This window comes from Jaculus jaculus, chromosome 8 (assembly GCF_020740685.1).
Source record: "Jaculus jaculus isolate mJacJac1 chromosome 8, mJacJac1.mat.Y.cur, whole genome shotgun sequence".
In the NCBI taxonomy this organism is placed as follows: Eukaryota; Metazoa; Chordata; class Mammalia; order Rodentia; family Dipodidae; genus Jaculus; species Jaculus jaculus.
Window position 1 is genome coordinate 130579512 of NC_059109.1, and position 26923 is coordinate 130606434.

The following is a 26923-nucleotide window of genomic DNA, read 5'->3' on the forward strand; positions in this document are numbered from 1 at the left end:
ACAAGCCCTGGGCTGGGGGGTGGGGGATGGGCGGGGACTACTCCCGTTGTCTGGCTAAATGCGTACATTATGCCCACCAAGTTGTCCTCTCAGTGCTTATGTTTATGCCCACATAGTAATGCACAGGGTACAGAAGCTCCTCTTTTCAGATGGCAGTGACCACTGGGGATTCAAAACTCACCAAAGTGCTGAGAAGTGACAGTGGAGTGTTCAGCACTGAGACACCTCTACCACACTCTGCAAGGTTCAGGGTCCATTGCGGAAGAGGTGGCAGAAGGAACGGAAAAGCCCAAAGAAAGAGAGGAGTGCTTACAGTACCGTCTTCCAGACACAAAGTGGCCTAAAAATTTATGACCTGACTGTGGCCAATGCTACCTACGTAAGACCTGAAAAATACGAGGGGGAAGAAAACCCAATGACATCACAACAGAAGAGAGACTAGTTGGAAATGATTCAGTGGGACGGGGAGATGGGAAGGTGGTGGGAGGGAATTACGATTACAGTATGCTGTTTATATTTATGGAGTTATCAACAATAAAGTTTAAAAACAATAACAAAGTGGAGAATGATTGAAGAAGACAACTTGCCATCAAATTGAACTCTGGCCTCACTACACATAAACTCACATGCATGCAAACACACATGCACACAAACACACATGCATACAAACACACATGCATGCGCACCACACAGACACACGCAGAGAGAGAGAGAGAGAGAGAGAGAGAGAGAGAGAGAGAGAGAGAGAGATGGCTACTGGAGAGATCAGGTTACAATGTGGAGGCCTGCACAGCACAACCCAGGGAGCTTCCTCATCAAAAAGAGAAGGAAGGATCTGGTCAGAAGAATTCACCAGAAATAGACGGCAGATGATCCTCCCGCAGAAAGCGGAGCTGGCCGCAGGGAAGCCCACCCACTCCGTGGCCAGGCCTGCCTGGGTCTCACCCTCTGCTCAGATCAGCCAAGCCTCCGCTTGCCCCAGTAGCCACGTCCACAGCTGGTGGCCTTGCTCATTCCCACTCTCTGAAAAACGTGAAACTTTTCTAGAAAGTGGAAACTTCCCCCTGGGGACACTTAGGCCTGTGGGCTTATGGGGCCTGTTGGAACCCTCAGCCAGGGACGGAGATGAAACACGAGTGTCGTTTTCACTGGAGGAGTTTTATTTATACTCTCGCCCCAACACACCGGAGCATTCATTTGGTACCACGTTCCTGGAGGTGGGCACACTTAATCAAGGGCCCCGCCAAGCCCCTGGTCATTAAGACATTCTTCTCACTCCGCAGGGCAGTGGTGACGTCACCCCGCTGCAGATTTCAGACCTCCAGCCCACCTTCTGAGGATTAGGCAGGTAAACAACCCCTTGCCTGAGCCTTTAAGGTGAGCGCTGCAAGCATTCCGGGCTTCCCCGGGATTTACAGTCCCCTTCTGTGAGCATGTTGGAGCAGGTCTTGTTTAGATAAGGCCCTTTAACAAATCTGAAGTTTTCTTGCCTTTAGAAAGCTCACCCAGGCGTGGTTCAATTAAAATGAGCACAGGAAAGGCTGACTGGTTAAAAAAAAAAAATGCACTTTATTAAGTGAAACAGGCCCAGCTGAAACAGGCTCTTTTCCAAATCCTCAGATTAGAACGCAGGCTGGGCCCCAGAGCCAGCTCAGGGAACCTCCCCGCTCGGCTAGCAGCTCAGTCGGCTTTGGACGTATTTCTTTTGCGGGGGTGGGGGGTGGGGGGTGGGGGGGAAGCATTCAAGGACCAAAGCACAAGGCTTTAGAACTAATGCCAGTCTATGGGGACAGAGGACATATTTAAAATGTCATGGGGGCCAGGGGTGGTGGCCTTGGGGAGCTTGTTCAGCGGTTAAACGTGTCTGTGTGCAAAGGCTGCTGGCCCAGGTTCAATTCCCCAGCAGCCACACAAAGTCAAACACACATATGGGATATATAGGTACTTCATGCAAAATCCAGTGTGTGGAGGGTGGCCCTGGGAGATGACCTTGTTTCTTCAATGGATCCCCAGTAAGAAAACAGGCTAGTGGGATTTGCATAGACTAAAAGGCTCAATGTCATGTCAGCCAATTATAGTACAGGGATCATGTTTAGATCAGGTTGTAAAAAATTAACTGCAAAAAGATACCTAGGCCACAAGCAGGGAAATTTGGACACTGGGTACCTGATATTATTTTATGTTTAGTAATGATGGTGTTGGCTGTTTATATAGCTCTGCATCTGAAGATCTAACTGCCTATATATCAAAAATACTCAAGGGGGGAATGCTGAACCCCAGAGACTTTTAAAAAAATTTAATTATTTTATTTATTTGCTTGAGAGAGCGAGAGGAGGGGGAAAGAGGCAAACAGAAAGAATGGGCATGCCAGAGCCTCCAGCCACTGCAAATGAACTCCAGACACATGGACCACCTTGTGCAACTGGCTTACATGGGTTCTGGGAATCAAACCTGGGTCTTTAGGATTTGCAGTCAAGTGCCTTACCTGCTAAGCCATCTCTCCATCTCTAAAATATTATCTAAGTAATAATACAGCATAGCAGGGCTAGCCCAGTGGTAAAGTGCTTGCCTGAGTTAAATCCTTAGAACCTACGTAAAGAGAGAGCTGCGTGCAGAGGCAGGTGAGGAGGAAGAGACAGGCAGCTCTCTGGAGATTCTGACCAGCCAGTCTGGCCTAATCGACCAATTCCAGACCAGTGGTTGATCCTGTCTCAAAAAAGAGGTGGGTAGAGTTCATGAAGGTGTCACTGAGGTTGTCCTCTGGCTTCCACGTCTGCCCATGCTGCTCCCATGCATGCACACCACACAGAATAAGCAAAGACCTACACTACACGTGGACATCGGATTGGCCTAAGCAAACTGAAAATGATTTGAAATATGCAGAAGTGTGTGAGTGCAATACACACCATGCCACTTTATAGAAGTGACCTGAACAACGAGAAGTTTGCTATTGGGACATCCTGAAACCAGTGCCTTGAGAATTGTCAAAGGCAGTATTTTATTCTCCTCCAGAGTCCTTATCTTTGACAGGTGCTTACTAATCTGTTTATTAGTAAACTGTTAGGACATCTGAGATTGTACTTGAAGTTCCTGGGGGTGCAGATGATGAGATCATGTTAAAATGGTTGGCAGGGTACAATGTCTTTTTTTTTTTTAATTTTTTTTACTTTATTTATTTGAGAGCGACAGACACAGAGAGAAAGACAGATAGAGGGAGAGAGAGAGAATGGGTGCGCCAGGGCTTCCAGCCTCTGCAAACGAACTCCAGACGCGTGCGCCCCCTTGTGCATCTGGCTAACGTGGGACCTGGGGAACCGAGCCTTGAACAGGGGTCCTTAGGCTTCACAGGCAAGCGCTTAACCGCTAAGCCATCTCTTCAGCCCGGTACAATGTCTTTGTACTAACGCCTGCGGAAGCTGGGCGTTGGGTGACAGGGACGCAGGAGTTCACTGTACCATTGTCTCTACTATTGCAGACTTTGGGGAAAGCGCCTAACTAGGGAATCCGAAGTCAGGCTACAGAGAAGGCTGAGTGGGTAAAGTGGCTGGCACACAGCTCTGAGTAACTGAACTGGATCCTAAGACCCCCTGTAAAAAGCCAGAGGCTGTGGTGGGCTTCTGTACTCCCAGCGTGCCTGCAATAAGAAGGGAGGGGAGACAGAAGAATTTCCCAGAAGCCCTCCCCCCAATGGAGTGGTGAACAAGAGACCTGGCGCCGAAAGAATGTAGACATCAAGAACTGACCCGAAACCATCCTCTGACCTCCACGTGTGTCACAACACAGGCATGCTCACACTCACACGCACACACACTTAGATACACTAAACTATAAATAATTTTCTTAAGTTTAAAAAAAGTCAAAGGCTTTTTTTCCCCCCCCTAAAGTCTTGTCTGTGGAGATGTAGGAGGGTCAGGGTTGAGGCCTTGCCAGACTCCCTGGCTCACTTTGGAAACTATCAGCAAATCCCCCCTATGGGTGCACCAGCCCAGGGAGGGAAGTCAGCCAGCCCCGACCTCTAGGAGCATGAAGCTGTTTCCTGCGCTGTGGAGGGAGGAAGTCCCTTCCGAGGAAAGCCACAGGGTACCCATCGTGCAACAAGTTCAAGGCTGTTCCTTCGTGGCCCTGGTTCAGGGTGTAACACTTGGGCAGAGTCTGCAGCACCCAGAAAGAGAGGCCACTTGCTGTGGTACCTCCGGAGCCCAGGAGCCAGTCACAGCTCTTCAGCCAACAGACACCGCGCCCCTCACTTCCTGGCACATCTTCTCTTCCGGTGCACGATGCATTAAGACCCAAAGGCAACATCCCCTGAAGGTGTCTCAGGGCCCATGGCTACATCCACCTCGGCGGCCATCCACGTTTGCACGACCCTCGCTGCTTGTGTGGGCATCCCCTACCTCACTGGACCCTCACATCTGCCCAGCGGTGCCCACTGTTGTGACCAGCCCACTGCACACAGATAGATGACAAATGCAAGCCCAGAGCCAACGTCACGTGGCCTCCAGCAGCCAGCTAAGGAGCCATTACTCAACCCTTCATCTATCGGTCTGTTCAGTAAGCATTGATTGCCGGCTTGTCATAAGTCCAGCTTTTCCACTCAGCCACGATCACCAGGGGAAAAAAGCCATCACCTTAGCATGCCACAACAGTGACTTCTGTCTTGACACCTGGTGCTCTGACAAGTGTCCAGGAGTCCCAGGAGGCATGCGCCACCACCCACTAAGACAGATGAAGAAACAGAAACCCCCCCTCACATCCTGTGTAAGTTGAACACTTACTTTTTAATTTTTTTGTTTATTTTATTTATTTACTTGAGAGTGACAGACGGAGAGAGAAAGAGGCAGAGAGAGAGAAAGAAGGGGCACGCCAGGGCTTCCAACCACTGCAAAAGAACTCCAGATGCGTGCGCCCCCTTGTGCATCTGGCTAACGTGGGTCCTGGGGAATCGAGCCTCGAACCAGGGTCCTCAGGCTTCACAGGCAAGCGCTTAACCGCTAAGCCATCTCTCCAGCCCTAAGCTGAACACTTTCTCTGGAAGTTCTACGGCAAGTGCAAGCCCACGAAGGAGGGAGCAGTAGCCATATGCGGCTCATTGCTGTGCTTGCCGTCTGCGAAGGATGGTTGCGGACATTGCTACCACGCGCGGAGGCTGCAGCTCTGCGTAGAGCGCTCTGGGTCGCAGTCTGCGGCTGCGCACTGTGGTGCTGCAGGCAGGGCCGCGGAACCCACGTGCCCAGGCTCCAGGCTCGCTCTGTAGTACGGATGCCCAGCACCCTACCGCGAGCTGGTGGTCACGGCCCAGACCCAGGCCAGGAGACTCCACACCCAAGCCAGGGCTGAAATGCATCAGATTATATTTTTCACTTAGTTGATGAGCCCTGGGGGACCAAACTGGGTGGCACTGTTTTCTACTTTAAGAGCCTGTACCCACAATCAAAATCTATGGCTGGCAGATGCACAAAGTGATGCACAGTTCTGCGGTTCATTTGCAGTGGCAAGAGGAACCCCGCAGGGCCCATTCCCCTCCCCTTCTCCCTCCCTCTCTCTCTCTCTCTCTCATTACAAATAAATAAATATAAAAATAAAAACAGGAGGGCTGGAGAGATGGCTTAGTGGTTAAGGTATTTGCTTGCAAAGCCAAAGGATCCTGGTTCTATTCTCCAGGACCCATGTAAGCCAGATGCACAAGGTGGCACATGCATCTGGAGTTCCTTTGCAGTGGCCAGAGGCCCTGGTGCGCCCATTCTCTCTCTCTCTCAAATAAATAAATAAATAAATAAATAAATAAATAAATAAATAAAAAACAGGGCTAAGAGATTGCTTAGTGGTTAAGGCATTTGCTTGAAAAGCCTAAAGACCTAGGTTCAATTAGCCAGTACACACATAAGCCAGATGCACAAGGTGGAGCACGTGTCTAGAGTTCTTTCATAGTGGCTGGAGGCCCTGGCGCACCCATTCTATCTGCCTCTTCCTTTCTGTCTCTTTCTCTCCCTCCTTCTCTCAAACATTTTTTGTTTTTGTCGAGGTAGGGTCTCACTGTAGCCCAGGCTGACCTGGAATTCACTAGGTAGTCTCAGGGTGGCCTTGAACTCACGGTGACCCTCCTACCTCTGCTTCCCTAGTGCTGGGATTAAAGGCGTGCACCACCACACCCGGCTAATAAATATTTTAAAAAATAAATTTTAAAAAATCTAAGGCTGGGTTGCAAGTAAATGCAGTTGCTTAAGGCAAAGACTGCCAGCCCGGGTTTAATTCTATAATACTTCATGTAAAGTCAGATGCACAAAGTGGAGCAAGTGTCTGGAGTTCATTTGCAGTGGCAAGAGGTCCAGATAACCCTATGTTCTTGCTCCACACTCTCTCTCACACACACACAAATAAAATAGTTTTTTTTTTTTTTTTAAAGCAACCTTGGGCTCGAGAGATGGCTTAGTGGTTAAGCGCTTGCCTGTGAAGCCTAAGGACCCTGGTTCGAGGCTCGATTCCCCAGGACCCATGTTAGCCAGATGCACAAGGGGGCACACGCATCTGGAGCTCATTAGCAGTGGCTGGAAGCCCTGGCACGCCCATTCTCTCTCTCTCTTTCTCTCTCTCTCTCTCTCTCTGTCTCTGTCTCTTTCTCTCTCTGTCACACTCAAATAAGTAACTAAAATGAACAACAACAAAAAAAAAAAAAGCAATCTAAATCCACCTAAAGGACAGAAGGCCTTGCATTCAGTCATCCAGAAGCTAGAATGGCCCGTGTGACATGTTCGGCAGGGAAGAGTGACAGACACTCCAGCCCGTGTGCTCCCTGGCCAGGCCTCTGCTGCTTTTTGGCCCTCACTTCACTCTTCCAGAGGCACCTGGAAGCATTATTTGTCCAAAGCAGACTCATTAAGGCCTGTCCTTAACTTGACACAGACGCCAACGTCTCTGAACGTCACGTGTGACCAACACGCCTGCTTGCTTATTTTATTACTGTCCTATTTTTAGTAAGCACCAAAAAGAAAAAAAAAAAAAAAGCCGGTTACTGTATCACAGCACCTCATTTGTCCCCATTTGTTTTCCAGGCTGTGGATCATGTTGGCCCCAAAGGGCCAGGCAAGGGCAGAGGCTACGTCTCATTCATCTCTATACCCCCAGGGCCTGGCAATTAAACCAGTGCTCAGTGATTGCTGGAAGAATGAGGTTTTCATTGTCCCCTGTGAACAGGCTGAGAGCAGGTGTTCCCAAGCTGAGGTGCAGGTGACATTAGGGATGGAGCCGTAACTCCCCCGAGAAATAGCGTAAGGAACACACGGGGGTCGGGGGGAAGCGCAACAGAGAGGGGTGCCCAGGGGCATGGCATCGGGACACAGGGTCTGTGATCGAAGCAGATGTGCGCACATGCTTGGGTGCCAGAGTAGCTCCGACGGCTTGCATCGGCTTTCTTCCAAAGGGCTGCAGCTCAAATTTGAGGGATGATGGAAGGGACTCCATGACGCAGCAACAAGCAGGGAGAGCCTGTCTTCAGAAAGCTGCGGGGCGTGGTGGCGCACGCCTTTAATCCCAGCGCTCGGGAGGCAGAGGTAGGAGGATCTCCGTGAGTTCGAGGCCACCCTGAGACTACATAGGGAATTCCAGGTCAGCCTGAGCTAGAGGGAGACCCGACCTCCAAAAACTAACTAAAGGGAAAAGGCCAAAGCTGGTGCCACATGCCTGAGCTAACCAGGGGTCAAAGGTCCCAGCACATCTGCCACCGACACAGGACCCCAGTGACTGGTGTTCTCAAGAGCCACCTGTCTCTCCCACCGCACCCCTCGTTAGGAGAAGGAAGCAGCCAGGGAGGAAAGCCAGCGCGCTCCAGGCTGCGCCCCTGCTCCTGCTCTTCCCATACAACGCGCCTGGCTGCCTCTTCCGCTAGGAAAAGCAAATGAGCGTGTGATTGGCATGGCTCTGGGCAGACAGACTGGAAATCCCAGTTGGATGAAATGGATAACTCCTCGAATACAGTTTAGCAAAACAGGCTCATAAACAGAGTATTAAACAGATCAGTGGCCACAGACGCAGTGAGATGCAACCCCACAAGAAGGCACCCCGGCCTAAGGGCTTCCCCAAGGAGTCGGTCGCTGTCTATAAGATCAGGGTCTGAAGGAAACACGGGTTGTTCTTTAGCAAAGAAGAAGAAACGTAAAGCCTATCACATAACATACCAAAAAAAAAAAAAAAAAAAAAAGTGAGGGGAGACATTACAGACACATGTCACTCAGGAATACTGCTGGAAAAAAAACCTTAAGTAATACATTATCACACAGGTGTAACCCCTAAGAAACCAATACACAGTGACAAGGTGAAGTTTATACCAGGACTGCTCTAATGTTAAGCAATCTGTTTTTTAATATTTCATTTATTTATTTGCGAGAGAGAAAGGCAGAGAGAGAGAGAGAGAATGGGTGTGTCAGGGCCTCCAACTGCTGCAAACGAACTCCAGACGCATGTGCAACCTTGGGTTTCTGGCTTACCGTGAGTTCTAGAGAACTGAACCTGGGCCCTTTGGCTTTGCCGGCAAGCATGTTAGCTCCTAAACCATCTCTCCAGCCCTTAAGAAATCTCTTAATATAATCCAACATGCGACAGGTCCAAGAATAAAATCATATTCTCCCTATATATGCATTTTTAAAAAAACCCTCTGAATATTCTTATTTCTAATAAAACTCTTGGGAAACTAAGAAAGAGTGGATCTTGACGGAGCATACTGAAACATATTCACCTCATATATACCTACACTAACATGCAGGATCCTCCTGCCAAGGCCACCGACGTAGCAAAGATGCCTAACCGGCTCCATTAGCACATAACAGCCTACTGCAGGGATTCGCCGATGCAACTAGACAAGATAAAACACAGACGCTTCCAGGTCCGAATCCTATGGAGACAAAGATTACGCTCTTCAAGGACAAGCTCCCACTAGTCTTTGCCTAAAAGAGGGGCTACATGCATCAGACTCTCCCTAAATTAATAAAGCTTGTCCAATTTAACCTCTGCTGCCTTCACTCTCCGTTTTCAGAGAGTAATGAAACTGGAAGAGAGAAACTTCCCCTCACATCTTAGTCAAGGCCCAGGCAAAACCACAGAGGAGTTGGGGAGACGAGCAAGTGCGCTGCTTCCGGGGTGAATCTGAGCATCAGCGCCAGGGTGAGGGAGACAGACCCTGAGGACACCCAACACCTCCCAAAGCAGAGCTCCAGAGGCTCCTAAGAGCTCATCACTGCAGTTAACTTAAAACACACCCACCAAGGCTCAGGGAATCTTGTGGAAGAGGGGGCGGAAAGATTGTAAGAGCCACAGGTTGGGACCTCATACCCAGAGACACTGCCTTCTCCCAATAACTGACTGCTGCTCCCTCAACACATAACCCACAACCCCATGGGGAATACCAGCAACTCCACAGAGGAGGGGTCCCTGCAGAATGGAGGCAGGGATGAGGGAAAAGATGGTACCAACACATGATGTGTCCATGCAAAGTAAATAATTTTATTTATTTATTTATTAGAGACAGCGAGAGGGGGAGAGAAAGTGAGCACGTCAGGGCCTCTAGCCACTGCAAATGAACTCCAGACGCAAGCACCACCATGTGTATAGCTTATGTGGGACCTGGAGAATCGAACCTGGGTCCTTAGGCTTTGCAGGCATGCGCCTTAGCCGCTAAGCCATCTCTCCAGCCCCACAAAGTAAATACATTTTAAAAACTTTAAAAAACAATAAAGGCCGGGCGTGGTGGCGCACGCCTTTAATCCCAGCACTCGGGAGGCAGAGGTAGGAGGATCGCCATGAGTTCGAGGCCACCCTGAGACTCCATAGTGAATTCCAGGTCAGCCTGGGCTAGAGCGAGACCCTACCTCAAAAAACCAAAAAATAAAAGAAATAAAGGCTTGCCAGGTGTGGTGGCACAATGTACCTCTAATCCCAGCACTTGGGAAGCAGAGATAGGAGGATCATCATAGGTTCAAGGCCACCTTGAAACTATATAGTGAACTCCAGGTCAGCCTGGGCTACTTGAAAAATAGAAAAACCAAAAGAAGAAGAAGAAGGAGGAGGAAGAAGAGAAGCAGCAGCAGTTGTGTTTAGAGACACTGGCTCAGGAGCACCAGAGCTGGGCTTTTCCTCCATGGCATCCCCAGGATCTAACGTGGTGGATGGTCAAGAGTTAGGAGTATAAGTCACCAAAGAGCGGCTCAAGCTCCACACAAAAGCAAGGATCTAATTAAGTGCTAGGGAGAAACTCTATCCTGGAATGCCTTATGTGGGTTAATCCATTCACGACACGAACTAGGAGATTAGAGTTACTTTCAGCTCTTTTACAGAAAAGCAGAGAGAGACCCAGAGACGTGAAAAGGCTTGCTCGGGACCACCCTGCTCGGGTCTCCAGCTCCCTCCTTGCTGTGGTCCAGGGCCCACGTGTCTCTTCACCAGTGGCGGAGCGAGGAGCCCGCACAGTCCCGCAGAGCTCTGCTGTCTGCCTGCTCTGCTTTCTTGAGAACAGTGCCTGCCTGCTGGGCCAGAGACAGCCTGGGCTAGGTGATCAATGTCTCACATGTGTGAAAGAGCCCAGCGTCCCCAAGCTTCCCTAAGCCCTTTTGGACAGTGACACCTGGTCCCACTGCTGGGCCTTTGCCTTCCCTGGCTTTTGTCAAGTTCATGCTCAGAGTTGACTTAAGGCCTCATCCCTCACCAGGGTGCTCTCGTCCTGGACCAAGCCTATTGATTAGCAAGATGAAGGTCAGCGTAAGGCCTCGGGGAGTCCCACCACGCACCAGCAGAGAGGGGGATCCCTCAGAACCAGCCCCACACCTGGAACATCTCACATTCTTTTCTCAAAGCTCCCAGTGCCCGTCTGTTGTTTCCAGAGTCCACAGTTCCTGCCTTCCAGCCCGGCGGCACCATTTCCCCAACAGATTCCACAGCGTTACTCACTGCTCCTTAAGTGTGGGCCCCGCGTGGTTGTAGCCTTCCAAAGCGCATAGCTTGAAAAGGAGTCACCCAAGGGCAGAAACCCCACAGATGCCTCCCAACCAGGTGACGACAGCTAAGTCACATTGACAGTAGAAACCCTGGCTAAGATGGGAAGAAAATGACCTTGTACCACCATGGTCTTCTTTCCAAACACTCTTACTCCAAATCTGATCATAAAAAATTAATATATGTATGTATGTATAAATACACACACACACATATATATTCAGAGAAGGCCATATTGAAACAGGGCATGGTGTGGCACAAGTCTAGACAGGATTTGAAAGCCTGAGGCAGGAGAATTTTGAGTTCCAGGCCAGCCTACATACTAAGACACACTCTCGAACAAATAATACTAATTAGGGCTGGATAGATGGCTTAGGAGTTAAGGCACTCGCCTGCAAAGCCAAAGGACCTAGATTCAATTCCTCAGGATTCCTATGAGGTGACACATACATCTGGTTTGCAGCAGCTGGAAGCCCTGGGGTGCCCATTTTCTCCCTCTCTCTCTCAAATAAATGAATGAATATAAATAAAAATAATATTAATTAAACAAATAAATTGAATGGTGGTCTATGACATCTAATTAGCATGACTCATAACTTTCAAGTTCCTTTTTAAAAAGCAAGAACATTCTAAGTCTGAAAATTGTATGAACTTCCCTTAATAACGTGTTAATATGAATCCATTAATTGTAACAAATATCATGTTACCAGTATGAGGGAACTAGGTGCTAGGTATATGGGCATTCTGTGTTAACATCACAATGTTTCTATAACTGTAAAACTGTTCCAAAATATAAGACTTATTATTTTTTTTAAAAAAAATAGGATTCTCAGGCTTCCCTGTGGTCATTAAGCCACCCATCTGGTGGCCACCAAGCCCCACTTGCCAAGAACAACTATTAAAAACACCTCCCACCAGATTTTGCTTGGAAACTATTTCCCCGGAAATCCTCACCCTCTATCCCCACCCCTCAGGGGAAGAAAAAAAAAATGTTTAGCTGATTGCAATTCTGGGTGGGGTGTATTCATTCCCTGTAAAACGCGCCTTTAATCTTGCTGAACACAGGGACCACGGATGTGAGCAGGGATCATCGGCAGATTCCTAACTGTAGGTTTTCAAAGCCAAAGATGGCCTGCAGATTGGAGCTCGAAGCACACAGGCTCTTTGAGAGACTAAGTGTTTCCAGCTCCAGACAAAAATACAAAATTATTACTAATTGTCATCTCCGGGGGGATTGGAGCAAAAGGGACACCCAGGGGTAAAGCAAGCTCCTCCGCAAAGGTGGCCAATATAGGCCCTGCCATGAAGAAAGTTAAGGCTCCTCCACTGGGTGGGATGCAGAGCCGCCCTGAGGCTCAGCCAGTCCCACACACAACCTTCCTACGCAGCAGGCACCAGCTGCGGGCAAGCCCAGAGCCACAGAGCACATCTGGAAGTTGCCAGCAGGCTTGCCCTTGAGTCTGCCACAGGCATGGGCTGGGCTGTCAAAATCAGGAAGCCTGGTTGGGGTGTCTTGTTTTTTTTTTCAAGACAACCTGTTAACCAGAAAAAAAAAAAAAAAAAAAAAAAAGTAAGGCGAGGCTTAGGTCCTCCAGCAGCCTCTGCACACAGTTTAGGAGGAACCATGCGTTCACCCATCCTGGGGAGGTCCCCAGTCCCAGGCCCAGCAGCTGAGTTGAGGCAGAAATGACCTGTGTGGTCAGCAGTCTACACCCCTGCTCTGCCTGCTGCGCCCCATCCACTGTGATTTGGGTGAGGGACGAGGGGAAGATCGCTCAATGAACACAAAAAGGGCTGGTCCACTTGCTGGTAAACTCTGCAGCAGAGCCCACAGAGGAAATGGGCCAGCCTCTTAACACCAAAATCAAACCACCCTCCGGCATGACACAGCCTCTTCCTTAGTTTCAACACAAAGTCCCCAACAACCAGGCTCCCGGGAGGCAGGGGGGGGCCGTTGTCTCGCAGAAGCTCCATGGAAGGAGGGTTCAGCCTAACCTTTTCTGGCATTCACCCCTCCCCACACACCTCTCTCTTCGTCTTCCTCAACTCCTCCCTCCCAGAGCAAAGACATCACTTCCACCTCCTTCCACAAGCCACCCCTGGGCGCATAGACCCCCCAACACACACACCAGCCAGGGGACGTGCTATCTTCAGCGCCCCAAGGGGAAAGTCACTAGGAACTGGAAACTGACACGGTGATGGGGCGAGCCTACCCCCTCCTAAGGGTGGCATGGCCATTGCCACCGCCTCCTCTTCCTCTCACCTGGGCAGAGGCACCCCTCTCCCAGCACCAGGACACCCAAGGCTCACAGCTGACCCTGCACCCCCTTCCCTTAGGACCCAGGCAGGCCCCGTCCTGGGTTGGGGTGGGAGGGGGAGGGCAAGCTCTGGTGACAACCTCCACCGACCTTCGATGGGATCCAGATAGTCATAATCGAAGAGGATGGAGAAGTCAAACTCATCCTGGGGACTGTCCCGGGGCTCGTGACCTGGACCATCGCCCCCGTCGGGCTCGGGCTGCGGTTCGGCGGCGTCCATGGCGCGCAGGGGGAGGACGAGCTGCGCGCCCCGGGGGTGGGAGGCGGCGGGTGGCGACGGTGGCAGGTGGCCTGGCAGGCCGAGAGGAGGCTGTGGCTGGGTGGCGGGGGTAGGGGGGTCCTCGTCCTCGTGGGGACGCACACTCCGGGTCCGGGGATGGAGCGCCTGGCGCACAGAGGGTCCTGGACGCGCGTCCGGGGCAGCCGGGCGGCGGTGGCGGCGGCGGTGGCGGCGGGAGCTTCCTGCTCCGGGAGGCACCTGTTGCAGCCCGCGGAGGGGGCGGGGAGGCGGGGACAGGCGGCCGGGCCGGCGGGGGGCGGGGCTGTCACCCGGGCCCTAGGGGGAGGGGCGGCGGCCCTGGCTGTCCCGAGCCCCGGAGGAAGGAGACCTCCTGTCCCCCGCCCCCTCCCCCCACGCCCACCCACCCACCGCACACTCCAAATCCTGCGTCCACCCAGCCAAGCCAACCGCGCTTTGCCACCGCCCTGGATCGCCGCGGCCTGACCCTGGGGTCGGAAGGGGACTTGCGACTTGCCTCTGTGTGGTCTGCCCTAGGGACCATTCACTCCCTGCGCCCTTCCCACACCTTGCTTTACCCTGCGTGGGGCGCGCGACATGCCCACCTGCCCCTGATCGCAGAGCCCCGGCCTCCTCAGGGCATCACAGGGGCTCGGCAGTTCAAGCCCCACTCTGGCCTGGCCACCTACAGTATGCCATGTGCTGCACTGGGTGCCCCGAGGGCCCAGCAGGAGCCAGACACTGTCGCCCTAAGAGCGTCACACCCAGGGGTGCCAAGGACAGAATGCAGCAGGGGCTGCGAGGTTTCAGTCCCAGCCCCCACCCACCCGCGCCGCGGTGATCTGGGAGGGACACGTGCGGAGTCCCTTTGGTAAAGGTCTGGGGGAAGTGTCCTGTCGGTGAGAGCAGGAAGTGGGCCGCTGCGTGGGAGGCAGAGCAGGGAGCTGGGCTCCTCTGACAGGTAACCAGAATTCCCCCACGCTGCTTCAAAAACGCCCATTCCCAGGCCCCTCCCTGGAGCTGCAGGATCCACCAACTGGATCATAAACTCGTAAGGACCCAGAGCCACCCTCTAGAAACATACTCCCAGGGTCGTGTTGGCTTGGCATTTCTGAAGTTAGGAAGCGCAACAGGGAAGGTTGGCACAGGGATCCTCAGGGCTCCCACAAGTTAGAGAACCTTAAGGTCACAGGACACTTTTTTAATGCCTGACCCGGCTGCAACTGAACCCACTGAGCCAGATGCCAAAGATGATGGAACTTGAGATGCATTAAGAGTGTGGCCAGGGTCCTGGAGAGATGGCTTAGTGGTTAAGGTGTTCGCCTGCAAAGCCAAAGGATCCCAGATCAACTCCCCAGGACCCTCGCAAGCCAGCTGTACAAGGGGGCGCATGTGTCTGGAGTTAGTTTACTTGGTTGGAGGCCCTGGTACACCCATTCTCTCTCTCTCTCTCTCCCCTCTCTCTCCCTCTCTCTCTCTCTCTCTCCCCCCCTCTCTCTCCCTCTCTCTCTCTCCCCCTCCCTCTCTCTCTCTCTCCCTCCCTCTCTCTCCCCCCTCTCTCTCTCTCTCTCTCTCCCCCCCTCTCTCCCTCTCTCCCTCTCTCTCTCTCTTTCTCTCCCCCCCTCTCTCTCCCTCTCTCTTTCTTCCCCTCTCTCTCTCTCTCTTTCTCTCTCCCTCCCCCCCCCTCTCTCTCCCTCTCTCTCTCTCCCCCTCCCTCTTTCTCTCTCTCTCCCCCTCCCTCTCTCCCTCCTTCCTTCTCTCCCTCCCTTCCTCCCCCCTCTTTCTCTGTCTCAAATAAATAAATTAAATATATTTAAAAAAAAAAAAAAAGAGTGTGGCCAAGGGTGAGATCAAAAGGTTGGGTGGGAAGGGCTTCAGTTCCCAGTGAGGACCCAGCTACACAACGGTGACTACTCGTCTGCCCTGTGGGCCAGGAGCACCGAAGCCCTGCACGCCTCAGGAGGAGCCGCCTGTGCCCTGCCACGGTGTGCAGCACATGCTTGTGCGATGCCCACACTCCCGAGGAGGACTGCTGTAGGCTTGAGACCAGCCTGGGTTATAGAGTGAGACTGACTCAAAAAGAAAAAGAAAGAAAAACAAAGAAGAAGAAAAAAACTATCACGGTTGGTTCTACAAATATTTCCTGAGTACCTGTGGCACCTGCTGCAGATGTTGGGGTACAGCTCTCTACTGGGCCTTGCCTGTACCCCCAGCACACCTATGGCCTGAAAGCATGGCGCTAATGAGGCTCCCAACTGGCCCCACAGCTCTTTACCCAGGCACACATTACAGTCATGTGGGGGGCTGTTAAAACATTCAGCTACCCGGGACCCACTAGGCACCAATTTCACCAGAATGCTAGGCCTGGAGCCTGAGCATCAGCATTTTGTAAAAAGCTGATCAGAAGTTCCCAAATACAAAGCTAGACGTGACAGCCAGGGTTTAGACTTTGCTTCATTAGAGAGGCCTGGTCCTGAATCTGAAAAGATCCCAGTCCCGAGAAGCACTTTCTGATTGGCAGTGCCTAAAGAAATCACTTTATTTTGTAACCAAAAGAAGCATGTACTGGGTATTTCCAACAAGCATGTAGGGGTGGCGGCACATTTAGGTGGGAGGCAAGCAGTGAGACCCCAGCGAGTCCCTGAAAACAACGTCTCTAGAAGCAAATGGGCTCTCCTGGGTCCTTGTGACAGAAGCCCAAAGTGTAGACCCCAGGAGAAATCAGGGAACCAGCCTCCCCTACTGCCATATGACATCTTCGCATCCCCACACCCATGCTTTGATGTCCCTCCACTCCATAATGATCCCATGCTTCTGATCTAGTGGGGCATCTGTTGCCTGCACCTGCCCAGAACCCTCCCTCCCTTCTGCTAATAGCGCCTCAAGTGTTCCTTTGGCAAGCAACATTTTCCTTCTTCACAGTTGAGAATTGAGCTCAAGGCCTCACGCATAGGCAGCAAGCATTCAGGCGACTCCGAACATGATCATGACAGAATCTTCCACACAACTGTCCCATCATGCCCAGCGCAGAAGCAGATGAGACCAGGTTTGGCCAATCACAGAGCTGTATCTCTGCAAACCTATGAGATCCACTAAGGCAAGGAGTCATGACGACCTTATTCACAGCATTGCGTACAGTGGGTGTGTGCATGAACGGAGAGTGGGTGGGTGGATGGCTGACTAGATGGACATTTAAATGGATGGATGAATCCCACGTTTGGATGAATGGATGGATTGGTGGATGATGTGTGTGTGGGTAGACGATGGATGGATGGATGGATGGATGGGTGGATGGATGGATGGATGGATAATAGGTGGATCCCATGTTTGGGTGGGTGGATGGATAGATGGATTGGTAGATAATGGATGGATGGGTAGATGTATAGATCCCGTGTTTTGATGAATGGATGGGTGGATGGACTGGTGGATGATGTATAGATGTGCAGATGATGGATGAATGAGTGCTGGATAGCTGGATGGCTGGATGGATAGCTCCCCGCATTTGGATAGATGGATTGGTTGATGGATGGACGGAGTGACTCTCCTTGTATGTATAAGATCCTTAAGTTTCTCTTCAAGGCTCCTCCTCCCTGAAGCTTATCCTAGCCACCCAATTGCTAGAACAAGAACCTGCCCCCAATAGCAGCACTGTGACTTGGTTAACCCCAGGAAAAGCTGGCATCTCGAAGCTTCTAGGGCTTGACAATGAGAGTTCCTTCAGGAGGGTCTAGATCAGGCCCTGAGCTCACGCAGCATTTCTGTGGGAGCAGTAGAGCAAGAGAGCTTTCTTTTTTATTAATACTTTTATTTATTTGAGAGAAAGAAAGAGAGCGAGATAATGAATGGGCTTGCCTTGGCCTTCTGCCATGGCAAATGAGCTTCAGATGAATGTACCACCTCATGCATCTGGCTTTATGTGGATACTGCAGAATGGAGCCCTGGTCAGCAGGCTTTACAAGCAAGCACCTTTAACTGCTGTGCCACCTCTCCATCCCAAAAGGGCTTCCTTCTTTCTTTATATCACCTTGAAGGGTAGGGACCTGCATCAAGATGAATGTACATTTTCAGTTCCAAAATAAATAATCGTGCTCTCAGTAGCCAGGGCCAAAACAGACTGCATGGCCTGTATGCATGGAGAGGTCCTGAGTGGGGTTGGGCAGAGGCCTTGACATTGCAGCTCTATGGACCTGTTTTTGCCCTACAGCTGACCTTCCTGAAAGGCCCCAGCCTTTTCATCTCCCCAGCCTCAGAAGCTAGGGGACTTCCAGCATATCTTAGTACAAACTGACCCTTGGCCCAGGAATTCAGCTAGCATTTATCCCTATTTCAAACTAAATTAACACAGTGGAAGGAAAGGAGGAATGACAGTGTCATATTAGGGGAACTCTACTTTGACATAGACAGAGATCTCATGGAAAATGTCACAAGCAAAGGGATGTCAAAGCTGAGACGAGGAGATTGAGTAGAAGTCATCCGGGAAATAGTCAGGGAAAGAGGAGCGGCAGGTGGGAACGTCTGTGCAAAGGTCCTGAGGCGTGAGAGAGTATGACATACCAGAGAACCTAAAAGAAGACCGGGGTGACAGTTGCTCAGGGGATGGCAAATGGGTGGGTCCCCTCCATCACCAGTTCGATCCGCTTTTCCACATTTTGACCTACAACCTGGGCCTTTCCCAGGAAATTCAGACCCATATAGCCACCTGCTGATTCAGTATCTCCCTCTGGGTATCCGAGAGGAGAGGAATCTCAAAATGAATGTGTTCAAATCCAATCCCTGTTGTTGTCTTTTCCCTCCTCCCAGCCCATGTTTTTCACTCCAAGAACCCAGTTTTGCCTGATTTCCTAGCCTTGTCTCATCCCACATGCAAGCTCAGCAGATGGACAAGTCGCTTTCGTAAACCACAACCCAGACCCAAGCGCTTCTCACCAACCTCACAGCTCCTCTTCCCACCCCAGTCATCTCAGGCCCATCCTCTCACCTCGGGACAATTGCAAAGGCTTCCTCCCCAGACATTCTGCTTTCACCTTTTCCTACACAGAGAGCTGTGAGAAGGAGCTTTTAAAAATAGACGTCTGGGGCTGGAGAGATGGCTTAGCAGTTAAGGTGCTTGCCTGCGAAGCCTAAGGACCCAGGTTTGATTCTCCAGGTCCCATGTAAGCCAGATGCACAAAGGGGGCATGCATCTGGAGTTTGTTTGCAGTGGCTAGAGGCCCTCTCTCTTTTTCCTTAATAAATAAATAAATAAATACATAAATACATAAATAAATAAAAAAAATTCAAAAAATAGACATCTGGTCAACCCTCCAGTGGCTACCAACTTCTGGGACAGCTTCCCCACCCCAGCTCTCTCTGGACATCATCTCCTACCATTCCTGCCTTCTCTGGCTCTCTCTGCCATGCCAATCACCCACTTGCTCTTGACAACTCCCCTCAGGACCCCTGTGTGGGGCCTTTGCGCCTACTGTCCCCTTGATAGCATCTCTTCGTTATTAGCTCAGCCACCACCTCCCCCATTTGTCCCTAACTCCACAGCATCTTTTATCCGAATGTACATCTGCTCATCTGGTTGGTACATGCCACTCCCTCTACCAAAACATTTTAACATTTTAACTACAACCTGCACCTCTGTCCTTCACCTGACCCTCATTTAACAACCATCCAACTTGACCATCCCATTTCTCTGTCCTTTCACTTTAGCAAGTTTTATTGCACCTATATGTGGTCCTAAATATATGTACACACACACACACGTGCATGCACGCACATATATTCTACTCTTACTTCAGCCTCCTGAGTGCTAGGATTAAAGGTGTACACCACCATGCCCAGAAGTTTAAAACTTTTTAACTACACTGTTTTGAAACAGAGTCTCATGTAGCCCAAGCTGGTCAGGATGAACTTAAACCTCTGATCCTCCTGTCTCCAACTCACCAGTGATGACAGGTTGGGCCACCAGGCCAAGTTGCGTTTGGTGCTAGAGGTCAGATCTGGGGCTTTGCGTACGCTAAGCAAGCACTCTACCATGAAGCGACACCCCCCCCCAAGCCATTGTTTTTGCGAGACAGAGCCTCGTTCTGTAGCCCAGGCTAACCTAGGACATGCAATCCTCTTACCTCCACATCCCGAGCACTGGGATGACAGATATGGGCGAACACGCCAAACAATCTTTGGAGTCAGGCAATGATGGGAACAAGGAGCTGAGTCCAGAGACCTGAATCTGAAGAACTGCTGGCCCCTCCTACCAAAAAGAGCACATGGCATTCTCTTTCTCTTTCTCTCTCTCTATGGCCACCACTAAATATCACCTCTGCTGCAGTTAGTCAGCGCATAAATGACCTCATAGGGATGTGTCTCCTATAGCTTCTCAGGAGATTCTATCTGACCTTCAGAGGGAAGCCTCCCAGGCTCCCACGTCCGGGATCTTCTTCACCCTGCCTCGCCCAGCCTTCACACAAACACCTCCTCCCTCAGGCTGAGGGGCGAGGTTGGTCATCCAGAACCTGTAGAAAAGACCCCAGAGGTTTGGAACAAAAGGTACCTTACCCTTCAGAAAAGAGTTCTGGAAGATTATTCGGCCAAAGGAAAGCAATACCTTGAATTTAAAACAAAATGAACTGGGTGTGGTGGTCCACACTTATATTCCCAGCACTGAGGAGGCTGAGGATAAGGATAGCCTGAGCTACATAGGAAGTACCAAGCCAACCAGGGCTACATGTCAAAACCCTATCTCAACAACAAGAAGAGGACAATAAAATAAACTGGGCCTAATGTCACACACCTGTAATCTCAGGATTTGGGAGGCCAAGGCAGTGGGATGAAGAATTCAAAACCAGGCGGGCGTGGTGGTGCATGCCTTTAATCCCACTTGGGGGTGGGAGGCAGAGGTAGGAGGATCACAGTGATCTTGAGACCACCCTGAAACTACATAGTGAATCCTAGGTCAGCCTGAACTAGAGTGAGACCCTATCTCAAAAAAAAAAAAAAAAAGAATTCAAAGCCAGCATACAACTCAAGGGCTACATAAGGACCCTCCCTAAAAAAAGAAAAACAAAAACAATAAAATAACAGTAAACATGAGACAGCCATCGTGGGCCAACCTCTTGGCCTAGCCTGAGAACTTCAGACAGGGTCTCTGATAATAACCTTTACAACATGGAGTGGGATCTGGCACCCCACTTTGCAGTTCAGAAAACTGAGACCCACCACACGCTGTGACATTACTTAAAAAGCCACCAGTGGACGGCTTTGTCCTTCGCCAGCCTGACACTCACCACTGAGTCACAGACCCGTCCTGGTCTGTGAGCTCAGGGTGGATCTGCCAAGGGACATTTCTGGACCCAGATGAAACGCCGAGTGACTCCCAGAAAGAGCAGCATAGGGAAGCGCCCGCGCCATCCAGGCTGGGAGGAGAGGAACGCACATCCGGGGGGCGGCGGGAGGGTGCTACATGTTCATGAGACGAAAGTCCTCTTTCTACCTTTAGGCACCAAAGGCAGGGAGAGTTTCTCCGGAACCCCAGTGCCTAGGGGAACACAGTTTGAGGACCTCCCTGAGCCAGCCTCCCTTAGGTTGACGGGTTCTGCCCCAGACTGCATCCCCACCCCCACCGCACACTGGCCCTGGCTCCCTCAGCCCCTGCAGAGCCAGCCTCTCACCAGCTTGCCCAGCATCCACTCCAGCCTAGCTCCAGGGTCCTGACTTCAGCCCGTGCGGTGCTTGGAGAAGATAAAGAAGACCACACACCCTGCTGCTGGAAATTCCCCCCATGGCTCCCATGACCTGAAAGTGAACTTCAAACTCCTCAGGAGATCCCACCCAATCTGCCCTGGTCCACGTCTATGCTCTGATCTCAATTCCCATCATGCTCTGCTCTGCCCTTTCTGCCCCAGCCACGCTGGGTTTCTGGATGGCCACACTGACTGTCCCCAGCACACAACCATCCTCGGGTCATCTGTGAGCACTGTGTCCCCTGCAGGGAGTCCACTTGTCTATACACTGTGCAGGCGGAACCCACACCATCCAGAAACCAGCAAAACCCCATCTCCCTGGAGAGAAGTGCACTAGCTGGGTTAGTGACCCTACCATTTTGGGGTTCTGTCCTCCCAACCAGACACGTGCACTCAAGTTCCAACCCCAGAGGCCTACAATGGGTCCTGATTAGGAATAAGGTCTTTTCAGGTGTGAAGCTAGAACACAGAGCCTAGTCTAATGACTGGGCCCCTTAGAGGAGCAAGCATGAATATACACATGAAAGCCACAGGAAAACAGAGGTAGAGACCCCAGGGATGTGGCCACCAGCCACAGACACCAGGGACTGCCGCAGCCCCTACAGGCTGGAATAGACCAAGAAGGTCCTGTCCGGAGCCTTCAGAGAGCACGGCACTGCTGACACCTCACGGTCAGGCTTGTGACCTCAAGACTGTTGTAGAGAAGCTTCCGTGGTCTTAAGCGTCCTAGAGCGTGGTGATCTGTTTCAGCAGCCACATGGAAGCCAGTCTGATCACCCACAGAGCATGGCCCATGGACATACATGCTTATGTACACACACACACACACACACACACACACAGAAGCCAAATTTGATTCTCCCCTATTTTCACCTCCAGTACTTACCCTCATTGGAAACGACCTTGGCTGTTTCTCAAGTCGCTTGCTCTAGAGCGCAGGCTCTTTCCTATGAGCTCTAGCCCCAGGCATCTTGGACAATGAATGGCATGTGTTAGCTACTCGAAATGATCTTTTGTTGTTGTTTTTATTTTTATTTATTTATTTGAGAGCGACAGACAGAGAGAGAAAGAGGCAGATAGAGAGAGAGAATGGGTGCGCCAGGGCCTCCAGCCACTGCAAACGAACTCCAGACACGTGCGCCCCCTTGTGCATCTGGCTAACGTGGTTCCTAGGGAACCGAGCCTCGAACCGGGGTCCTTAGGCCTCACAGGCAAGCGCTTAACTGCTAAGCCGTCTCTCCAGCCCTTTAGCTACTCTAAATATTACTTGGCTCTAAACTGACTATCACTCTTACCCATGAGGAAACTGAGGCACGGGAAAGTGAAGCTGCTAGCACAAGGTCATGCAGCTAGCAGTAACAGGGCAGGATTGGAACCTGTGGCTCAGAGCTCAGGCTGTTGGCCTCTGAGTTTCCTGGGACCACCCCGCCCCCTGGAGACTTGCAGAATGGATCATGCTCCGGCCCTCCATGGGCTTATAACCACTCCAGGATACATCTTTAGAAAGTTAGTGTCCAGGCTCAAGAGATTCTCCCTGCTGCTCTAAACTGTGGAGAGGAATGGTCTGCAAAGTTTACCAGTAGGAGGGGACAACCAGGAGACCAAAGGGGGGCAGCCAGGGAAGGGCCTCGGGGAGGAGTCTGTCCTGAGCCTCCCTGCTGACCACCTGAGGATGGAATAGGAAAACATTGTGCTTTCATTTCCCTGAGCTGAGGGGAGGTGAGGCTCCCTTCCTGTCTGCCTCAGTTTCCCCATCTCTAGCAACAGTGTGTCTCTCATGTACATGTATATGTCAGAGAATCAAGTGGGCTTGAGGAAAGAGCCCAGAACCGCGCTCTGGCCCCTCAGTTACCCAGATTGTCAAAGACATTTAGAAGGTTAAAATAATGTTAGTGAATATCTGGGAACGCCAAGTAGGTGGCCCAAAGCCTGGGTTCGAGTTGAAGTTTTACCACTTCCTTACCCGGTGACACTCAGCCAGCTACTGCTCTGTCTGGGCCTCACTCCGCTCTTCCACAAGGGGACAAGAAGGGCACCACTCAACACAGGCAGTGGCTCCTAAGGCACCAGGGCCGGGGACTCTGAGTCAACGTTCTGTGTATTTCCTCTGGCCACAGGAGACAGCGGCGGCTCACCCAGAGGCAGTCACTGCTAGTCTTCTAATTAGCTACGTGACTTTGGGCCAAGCTGGCCTCGCTGTCCCCAACCGTGAGACACAGCTGACATTGCCTGTGCATTGACCGCATGCTAAACACAGAGCTAAGCGTTTTATGTGTATGATTTCATATGACGCGCGACAACCCTGTGAAGTCGACACTATCATTATTCCTTTTTTCTTTCTTTTTTTTTTTTTTTTGTGAATGAGGAAATTTAGGCCTCCAAGCTGTCGCCTTAACCCAATCTGTGTCGTTTTGAAGTTCCAGTCAGTTAAAAAGGACCTTAAGGGGTCGCAAGAACTGTGTTTCTTCAAGGAATTCTTGCTGTGAAATTCACTTTCGATTCAACATCGGTCATTGGTTGGTTTTTGTTTCTTCTTCTGCTGCTGTTTTTTCAGTGTGTGTTGTTGACGTGTGTGTTTGTGTGCGCAGGCTTATGAGTGTGAGCACTTGTGAGCTTGAGCCGTGCTACCCTCTGGAGGCCAGAGGACAACTTGCCCATCAGTTCTCTACTTCTGCTTGGGTTGAGGCAGGGTCTCTCAGCCCCGTTGTTCACTGCTTGTGTCCCCCAGACCAGCCACTCTGAGAAGTTCCCCTGTCTGCCCTGAACCTCCTTTCTCGCAGTAGGCATGCTGGCATTCTGGAACCCCACCATGGCATCTGGCTTTCACGTAGGATCTGAGGGTGTTAACTTGGCTACCTAGGCTTGTGCATTATCCGCTAAGCCAACTCCCTGGCCCTAGATCTTAAATAGGAATTGCAGTTTTAACATTTACGGAGCAATGTTGACATTGTTTCGGGGTCTCATCAAACCTACCACTTCTGTGAGGGAAGCCTTTTTACTGACTCCACTTTACAGATGAGGAAACTGAGGCACAGAGAAATTACATCACTTGCCCAACACCCACAGTTGTGATGTGGCCAAGCAGAAATTCCAATGCAAGCAGAAGTCAGGGAACTGGGGCCGGGGAGGGAGCAAAGCTCACCCCGAGATTGTTTATCCCTGAAATACTTTCCATCATCTCATTTCAGATAACACTGAACACACCTCGTTCGGATCCTCAAGCTTTCCCAGAGCTTCGGCCCAGAGCCACACAGTAAGTTTGGTATTATCTTGCCATGCAAACATTTTAATCCTCTGTCTAATGACTTCACTGGAGTCTGGGGGGGGGGGTCCCAGACACACTGGTATTTGAGTTTAAAGATACCTTTCTCTTTCCCTCTGGGGACTCCTTTAGAGGGCACAGTTGGGGTGTTGGGATCAGCAGTCTATTTCAAGCCAGCTATCTTGGATGCCCAGAGCTGCTTCTCTGGGCCCCATTGCATGGCATGCCAAGTGTGGTTGGCCAGGAACAAACTGGTGCCCTGTCTCTCACATGGGTACTGGCATGGCACATGCCTGGGATCTCTGCACACTGGAACATGCACCGGGAGGACGGCAAAGGCACATCCGTGCGAAACACTCATCATCCTTCGAGACCTTAACAGAGCAGCGAGGTCATAAACTGGGATCAGAGAGATCTAGACGCCGCAGCGAGACTGAAGGGCTGAGTTACATCACACAGCAAAACAGAAGCCCCGTTTCTCTTCGAGCTCTTCCTACACGCCCCCATCTCTCTCCCTCCTGCCATAAAGCTAAATTTGGCACCCGTCTGTTCCACCTCCACCAGCAAAACACCAAACTCCTGGTTTCGGTTTGCAGGGCAGTAAAAACTGCCTCGGACCTTCTACGTGTGCGCCCGCCTGCCAGCGAGCTGAGCGTCCCTCTCATAGATGATGCAACCTCTTTCCTGTCATTATGTCATCACACCTCTCTGCTTGACCACCCGCTAAGGACAGGATAAACCGGTACAGGACAAAAAATGTCCCAAGAAAGCCGGGCGTGGTGGCGCATACCTTTAAAATCCCAGCACTCAGGAGGCAGAGGTTAGGAGGATTGCGGTGAGTTCAAGGCCACCCTGAGATTCCATAGTGAATTCCAGGTCAGCCTGGGCTAGAGCGAGACCCTACCTCAAAAACCCAAAACCAGAAAAAAAAAAAAAAAAAAAAAAAAAAAAAGCCCAAAGAGGTGGCAGAGCCAGGCATTCAAAAGCGCCGCTCAGCTAAAATTATGCCACTGGCTGAAGTTCAAGGGAGCAAAAACACACCATTTACCTAACCTGAGGCATGGGGCTATGATCTGGTTTTCAGAAGGAGCCCCTTGGGTTTATTTGCTGAAGCTGTCAGTGCTCCGCCACCCCCCCCCCCATACACACACACAGAGAACTTTAATCCACCACGCGGAGCACAAAACCTACATTCAACTCCGATTTTACGACACGAGGCTAACTCCTCCTACGCGAACTTATTTCGCTTAACCCTTCAGCCCTTACAGTTTGCCTGTACCCCTGTCCCTCCCCGCAGGCTCGCCTCCCAGAAATGACATTGTGTGCCCACGATACCACTTTAAAGCCTGATTTGGGACTGCTGGGGCCCACACCCCTCCACAATCCCAACCAGATGGGATCTCTTTCAGATCGTATTCCTATACACCAACCCCCTCCCATAGGATCCAAATAGCCTGACATCCAAGAAGAAGGAGAAATAGAAATAGGCAGAGTGGAGGGTCTGTTAATCCCAAGACAGTACGAGCCCATGGCACTGTGTATTTCAAAGTGTGTGGGGCTGGGGAGCCCGCTGGAAGACTTGATGCATCGGACAAACAGGGGGGGGAAGGAAGAGAGAAAATGCTCTATGTGGCCCCAATGCATTTTACCAGAAACTATTTCCAAGTGAAGTGTTCTGTATCACTATAGAGTAAAATGCCAAGCCTGTTCTCTTAAAAAGGAAAAAAAAAAGCTAACTTGATAATGATGACAACGTCAAGACGCGGCGGCGGCTGTCAAAAGCCCCAGCGAGCGCAGCAAGGTTAGGCAGCCAGCGGTTAGTAGGGCGAGGATCGCTCCCGGTGTCCCCCGGCAGGGAATCCCGCCTTTCGGGGACACATCCCCCCCACGCCGCCCCGAAGTCGGGGTTCCTGCTTTGCATTCCCCCGGGCTGGCCTCCCCTACCTGTGCGCCGGGGGTTGGAGTGGGGGATGGAGGAGGGCAGGGTGAGGGGAGTGCGGGGTCCCCGGGGCCTCGGCCAGCCGGGGAGCGGGGCAGCTGGATGGGCAGCGGGGGGCCGGGCGGGAGGATGGACAGCGGGGACTCCCCCCCCACGGGGGGCTGGTTACCTTGGTCTACAGACCCCATGGTGCGGAGCGGGTGGCAGTGGCCCGGCCTGCGCGCAGCGGGTCTCTGCATCGGGAGGAGCCGGGCTGGGCAGGGGTGCGCGGGCGGCGAGGGCGGCCGAGGGGCGCGGAGCCTGGAGCGGCCGGGGCTGCGCGCCTCGGGGCTCCCGGGGCTCCCGGCTCCCGGCGCGGCGGGTCGGCGGCTCCGCGATCGGCTTACTCCAGAGGCAACGCGACTTCCTTCCCCGCGCTCCGTGTTTATAGGCTTTCAATGCTGTAAAATAACGGGATTCCCT

At 51.5% G+C, this 26923-nt stretch overlaps 1 protein-coding gene across 1 annotated transcript in view; it reads right to left on the reverse strand.

Moving 5' to 3' along the window:
* The window catches only part of Nfatc2 (nuclear factor of activated T cells 2), a 139020-nt gene extending 112368 nt beyond the window's left edge, over positions 1 to 26652 (reverse strand). The window contains exon 1 of the mRNA XM_045156291.1: positions 26631 to 26652. The gene's annotated coding sequence lies outside the window, so the exon portion shown is untranslated. The remainder of the gene's footprint in view (positions 1 to 26630) is intronic.
* Between the last annotated feature and the right edge of the window lie 271 nt (positions 26653 to 26923).